Source organism: Protopterus annectens, chromosome 3.part0 (assembly GCF_019279795.1).
Source record: "Protopterus annectens isolate FY-2018-M chromosome 3.part0, PAN1.0, whole genome shotgun sequence".
NCBI lineage: Eukaryota > Metazoa > Chordata > Ceratodontiformes > Protopteridae > Protopterus > Protopterus annectens.
Window position 1 is genome coordinate 1,834,127,598 of NC_056731.1, and position 7,255 is coordinate 1,834,134,852.

Below are 7,255 nucleotides of genomic sequence, written 5' to 3' on the forward strand. Positions count from 1 at the left end.
CAGAAATAGCTGATGCATGTATCTTGGAGGAATAGGACAGGCCTGTATGGAAAAGCTCTGCCAAATACTCCAGGATGTTGGCTATGTCTACCTTTGACACATCTTTTCCCCTTTCAGTACTCCAAATGAGAAATCTTTTCCATTTTCCTGCATAGTTCCTTCTTGTTGAAGGTCTGCGGGCCTCAAGGATAATGTCTTTAACCCTTTGGGATAAATCTGGGTTAGTTGCTCTTATGTAATGTTCCAGGCAGTCAGCTGCAGAGTTTTCAGGTTTGGTTGCAGGGTGTTGTAGCCGCTCTGAGTTAACAGCAATGGAATCAGGGGTAGTGTCCACATTTGTCCCCGAGACATGCTCCTCAGTAATGGGTACCAATGTTGTCTTGGCCAGTCTGGAGCTATCAGAATGATCCTTGGACATTCCTCTTTGATTTTCAATAGCACCTTGTGCATCAAAGGAAGAGGTGGGAATGCATATGCTGTCAGGCTTTTCCAACTGAAGGATAGAGAGTCCACCTTCCAAGCAAGTGGGTGGTACGTCCTTGTGCAGAATTTCTTGAGCTGGTGATTGAGTGGGGATGCGAATCTATTTGTGGTAGACCCCATTTCCTTGTGATGGCCTTGAAGATGTCCGGGTGTAGCATCCATTCGTGAGCATCCAAGGTAGTTCTGCTTAATATGTCTGCTAGGATGTTTTCTTTTCCTGGTACAAAAATTGCTTGTAACTGAATGTTGTAGCTCAGAGCCATATTCCATAGGTCCAGTGCCATCCGGCATAGAGGGTATGAATGAGTGCCTCCCTGTTTGTTGATTTACCACATGACTGTGGTGTTGTCTGTCCTTATCAACTGCCCTTCTTGGAGGAATGGTCTGAAATTCTGGATTGCCAGTTTTACTGCCAGCATTTCCTTTTGAGTTATGTGCAGGTGCAGCTGATCTTGAGTCCATAAGCCTTGTATGCACTTGTCCAGCATGTGGGCCCCCCAACCAAGGTCTGAGGCGTCCGTTGTGATGGTTTGGCTTGGTTGAATGCTCTGGAAGGGCAAACCTGGGTTTGACTACATGCCTGAGCCCACCATAGGAACTCTTGTTTCAGGCATGGGATTAGTGGTATTTCGGTTTCTAGGCTGTGCCTGTGTTGAGACCATAAATTCTTCAGGTACCACTGTAGCTTTCTCATATGTAGTCTGGCATGAGGGACCAGGATTATGCAGGATGCCATGAAGCCCAAGGCCTGCAGTACTTTCCTTGCTGTTAGTTGGTTCTGCTTTGTTAATGCCAAGAAGTAGAGAGGAAGTTGTTCTTGTTTTTCTGCAGTTAGGAATGCCATCTGTTTTGTTGTGTCCAATTCTGCACCTAAGAAGGTTATTCTTTGGGATGGTATCAGTCTTGACTTTTTTATATTGACTGTATATCCCAGGGCTTGCAGTAAGTAAATGACTCTTTGTAAGTCTTCTGTTAGCTTGTTTCTGTTGTCCGCTTGTATCAGGCAGTCGTCCAGGTATGGATATATTTGGATTCCCTGAAGTCTGCAGTGAGCGATTACTGATGCCAGGCATTTCGTGAACACTCTGGGCGCAGTAGATAAGCCAAAGGGCAATGCTGAGAATTGATAATGCTCTGATCCTGCAAGAAATCTGAGGTATCTTCTGCAATTTGGTCGTATGGGGACGTGCAGGTATGCCTCCTTGAGATCTAGAGTCACCAGCCAAGACTCCTTGCCCAGCATGGGAAGAAGTTGCTATAGGGTCAGCATTTTGGAACAATGATGAATGTGTTTAAAGCGGACAGGTCGAGAATAGGCCTCCAATTTTTCTCTTTTCTTGGTACCAGGAAGAGTCTGGAGTAAAATCCCTTTCCTTGTTCCATAGATGGTACCCTTTCCACAGCTCTCATTTTTGCTAATTGAGCTATTTGTTTTAGAGCTTCTGTCTTTTGATTTGGTGGTAGGTTTGGCATTCCTCTTTTTCCTGGTAAAGTATGGAAATGAAACCTGTAGCCTTGGTCTATAGTTTGCAAAATCCACTTGTCTCTTGTGATGCAGTGCCAGTTTTTTGAAAATAAGGCTAACTTTCCGCCTAAGGGTGCTGCTATTTGTTCCCTGGTAGGCGGTGCCAGAGCCAAGTCACTGTGATTGTCCTGTTGTAGTGGTAGTAGTTGTGTCTGTGCCTCGCTGGTTGTTACCTTGCCACTGGCGTCCCCTGTAGGGACCTCCTCTGGATTGGTTTCTGCCTCGAACGCCTATTCCTGCCTCTCTGAGTTTTAGAGGAGTCTGGAAAGGACCAATTTTTGGAAGGCCAGTTCCTGCTAAACCTTGGAGGCTGAACCTGTAAGAAATCTTTCACTGTTTGTACAGATTTTGCCTTCTCTTCCATTTTCTTCAGTACCTGCTGAGCAGGAGAACCAAATAAATTGACCTTATCCATAGGAGCATCTAATAGTTTTGCTTTAACATGATCCGGCAAGACCTGTTCTTTCAACCATGCATGCCTTCTGATAACTGTGCCAGTCATGGCTGATCTAAAGGAAGCCTCCAGTGCATCATAGCCACATTTTAAAGAATGGTTACTAACCTGCTGAATGTTATGCAGCATTTCTAGAACATATTTCTTATCTAAAGAGTCATCAGAGGACAGTTTCTTAGTTAACTGATCAAGCATATACTCCTGGTATTGGATCATATGAAACTGACAGTTCAATGCCCTAGCTGAGAGAGTAGCAGAGGTGTATACTTTTTTACCCCATCTCTCTAAGGACCTGGATTCCCTTTCAGAGGGAGGGATTTTAACTGAGGTCGGCTACTGCCTTAGGCCCCTGGGAGATAGTCTCGGGATCTGCAAAAGGAGCCTTGTATAAATGGTGATGTGTGTCCGGGACCCTGTAGAACCTATCGGGCTTAGCAGGGGCTGGAGGCAAAGTATCAGGAGCAGTGCAAGCATCATTAAATGCATCATCTACAACAGAAAGAACTGGAGGTATAGCTAAAGGCCTATGTTGTGGTAAATGCAAAAAAGTCCCAAGCCTTTTCCTTGAATCGGAGAAATCTTGCCCCTGCCATTGAAATTGCTCCCTCATGGCATGTAAGGTTTCCCCAAAGGAAAATTCCTCTGGTGGAGAGGCAGAAGGAATAGATTCCTCAGCATCGGAGTCTTCATAAGGAGAAAAAGGAGCCTCTGGATCTGAATCAGAAGAATCATCGGAGGACACTGGCTCAGGGGGCTCTGCTCTAGGTCTCTTTTCTGGAGGAGGTTGAGAGGCCCTGTCTGGATGAGGTTGGGATCCCCTTATTAAAGAGATGAGATCCTCTGCCAGAGTAAGCATTTGGGAACTGGAGCTGGGCCTGTGAGAGGGGGGCTTAACAGGCACAGACTTGGAAGTTTTGGCTGCTTTAGCCCTGGCAAAGGCCTTTATGGACATGGCTGCAGGAGGCCTAGCAGCACCACGTGCAGGGGTTGAAACATCCAAGGTGATGGTGTCTGATAATTCTTGTGAAACCACAGCAGCAGGTTGAATTTCAGAGGCCGATTCAACCAGGTTAGAAGGGGCCTCGGTAGTAGTCATGGATTCGGCTGAAGTTAGAACCGCTTGCTCGGTTTTGGCCGAAACAGAGACACTCGCGGTTTGCTTAACCGCGGTTTTGGCCGAAACCGCGGACCGCGAGTGTCGGTCCTTTTCTTTGCGTTTCTTAGCAACTTGTGAAGTCGGAGGATCCGACGGCATAATGTACACGAAATCAGAGCCGAAAAACTGTTCAGCAAACTCCGACCGACGTCTAAGCGTCCGTCGGTTGAAAGAAGCACAGGCTAAAGAAGCTGCTACGTCGTGGTCTGGGCCTAAACAAGGTAAGCAGTAAGAGTGGAAATCTTTATGAGGTATTTGTTTCCCACAAGTTAAACAGTTATTCACTTTTTCTGACATCGGCTGAGGCAAGAAAGAGTCCCCAACGGGGTACTTAGCTTTTTAGAAGTCTTCGAAGTAGTATTCGGTAGTAGTAATCTCTGGATCTGACCGACCGGCACTTGCGAACAGCTTCTGCTTCGGGCGCCACGCGGCAAGAAAGACTGAGGAAAATGGCGTCGGCTGATGCCTTTATACCCAAAGAGCTGCAGCTATGACGTCGGGTGAAGTGTGACACCAGCCGAGGCCAGACCCAGACTTTGGAATCTGGCCGACCGAAGGGCTGCCTGACGACAGGACAACCCATTTGTAAGGACTGCAGATGCATCCTTGAAGGACATCCTTGTCCCCTTTGTTCTGCTGGGTCAGGCTGAATAGTCTTGACACTGAGAATGTACTTGCTTTTGGGCCTCTGCCCACTGGTTTGGGGGGGGGGGGTCTGGCCATCCACTTATGGATGGGAGAGAGTGGAACTGGAATCTATCATTTGTCTTGGGTAATGTACTGCCAGTTTTTGGCATGCAGTGCAAGTTTCCCTACTAAAGGTGCAAGTACTTGGGCAAGGCTTGGAAGAGTTAAGGATAAGTCATTGTGGAGGCTTACTACTCCCTGGTTTGGACATGGGGGCACTCCATTGCTTAGATCTGTGCATAATTAGAGACTGAAATCTTGATGGTCTGCTGCTCATGGGCTTGGACTGAAGGCCTGGAAGGGACTGGAAAATAATTTTTTGAAGGCCAATGCCTACTGAATCTAGGTGGCTGTACTTGTAATAAAACAGTTTGCACAGATTTAGCTTTCTCCTCCATCCTTTTGATGACTTCTGCTTCATTACCAAATAGACTCTCTTGATTTAATGGTGCAACCAGTAATTTTGTTTTGACATGAACTGGCAACTTCTGTTCCTTAAGTCAAGCATGTCTTCTACGAACAGACCCAGTGACAGCAGCCCTGCAAGAGGCTTCTAAAGCAAACCCACATTGCAAAGTATTTTTCCAACTTGGTTAGCAGAATGCATTAACTCTTGTAAATCTGTGTTCTGCACACTCAGGAATCAACATTTTTTGTTTAATTCGCTCCATAATATGCTGCTGACACTAACACATGAAACTGGCAATTTAAAGCCCTAATGGCAAATGCAGCAGAGGTGTATACCTTTTCCCCCCCATCTGTCTAAAGTCCTGGAATCCCTGTCCAAAGAGGTAGGATTTTTGGCAGTTGTAGCCTTAATGCCTTTAGGTCCCTAGGTAAATGTCTCTGGATCCGCAGTAGGATTCCTAAAAAGGAATTGTGGGAGTCAGGCACTCTATAGTACCAGTTAGGTTTCCTGTCCTGGGAGCTGGAGGCAAGGTATTGGGGGGCAAGACTGGATTCCAGGAAGAAATCTACAATTTCCAGAACAGGAGTGGTAGCTAGAGGCCTGTGCTGAGGAAAGCTTAAATTCCCAGTCTCTCTTTTTGGACTGAAAGTAGTCCTGACTCTCCCAGCGGAAAGGTTCTCTAAGGGCATGCAGGGTTTCAAAGGAAAAATCTTCTGGAGGGGAAGCAGAGGGAATGGAATCCTCTGCATCAGAATCCTCATAGGTAGATAAGGGTATGTCCTGGAAAATCAGAAGGATCAGAGCATTCAGACTCCTGATTTCAGAAGGAAAATCATTTCTGGGTCTTTGAGGAGGAAGGCTGACTTCCCCTAATTTAAGTAATAAGGTCCTCAGCCATTCTCATTTGTTTTTGTGGCATGTGGGCCTTAGAATGCGCTTTGATAGTCTGTTTTCTAGGCGTAGTGCGAACTTTAGGACTGAGAAATTCAGTATTTTTAGTTTGAAAGGAAGTAGTCTGTTTAATATAAAAATCGGAAGGCCTGAAAACACCCTTAGAAGCCGGTCCCTGCACAGCGGCTCCGGACCAATCCAAGGTAGAGACATCTGCAGGTTCCATAGTCAAAGAAGCATCTCGCGGCATACCGGACTCAATGTGTCTCAGCAGAGGCCTGTGAATTTGTAGAAGCATGTATCAGGGGCTGTGAAAGTACTGGCAGACTGGCGACTAGCTTAACGTTAGCGTTGTCAGCAGCCTTGGACCTATGCAGTCTCTTTATCCTTTCATTTTTTTGGAAGATCGGAAGGCAGATGACTTACTGAAGTAATTTTGGAGTACAGAGATAGCGAAAGAACTTGGCTACAAAAATAGCCAGACAATGAGTAGTTTGGGCATTGAACAAGGCACAAAACTGACAAGGGACGTCGTGGTCTGGGCCTAAACAGGTGACGCAGTAAGAATGAAAATCTGAGGCATTTGCTTTCCACAAGCAAGACTATTAATTTTTTCTGACATCGGTTAGAGCAAGAAAAAAGTAAGTATCCCAAGACTTCAGGTCTGAAACTCTGAAAACGAAAATTTCAGGAGTCAGCTGAACGGCACTTACGAACTGCTTCTGCTTCGGGTACTGGACGGCAAGAAAGACTGACATCGGCTGCATGTTTTATACCCCTGACAACCCAACGTCATGGAAGAAGTAACAGCATCCAAAGTAGAAATCCCAAGACTCTGGTATTCAGGCTGGTTGAGGGCTACCCGCAGGCAGATAAACCCAATGGTGATGACTGCAACAGTGAAACACGAAGAACATCTTCGCCAAAGCTGATCACAATCTCCTCAGGGAGCAGTTTCACAGCCCCTCTCCTGTCCGTAGGAACAGACAAAAATGTCAAAACCTTCACAATACTAGACAAGGACTTGTATAGCTAGCTGCATAGAATCAGGAATACCAGACATGACAAAACCAATCTCAAGAAGAGTAAACCTGTCTTGGTGGACACCTGCAATAATCTGTTATTCCTGGTTAGGGGTCACCACAGTGGAACTCCTGTCCACTCATGACTGGCGGTGGATTTTTACAGTGCCGAGTTATAGCCCGATGCCCAACCTTCAACCGAAGGCACGCCCATTCACGCTTGCACCTACCTGCATGTCTAACGTCACTCGACTGTGGGGAGGACATATAGACTCTACACAGAAGGCACTCCAGTCGAGAATTGAACGGGAGAACCTCTTGCTGTGAGGAGACAATGCTAATGCTGCTGGTCAAGATCAAGAAAGAGATGGTGCCTTAACTGGAAGCAATCTCTCCTTAGCCTGAACAAGCAAATAAAAACACAAGTGAAATCCTCCAAAGCAAGCTTAGTCTCCAAACTAGCTAGAGACAATAATAAGGGCTTCTTCACATGTCACCAATTTCAAAGGAAGCACTCAGATCTGCTCAGAGCTGGTGGTCAAGGACATCACATAACACTCTAGATATAGCCAACCTGCTGGTAGGCAGGTTCAGCGAAAACCTCACCCCTCTGTCTCCCACATCAGTA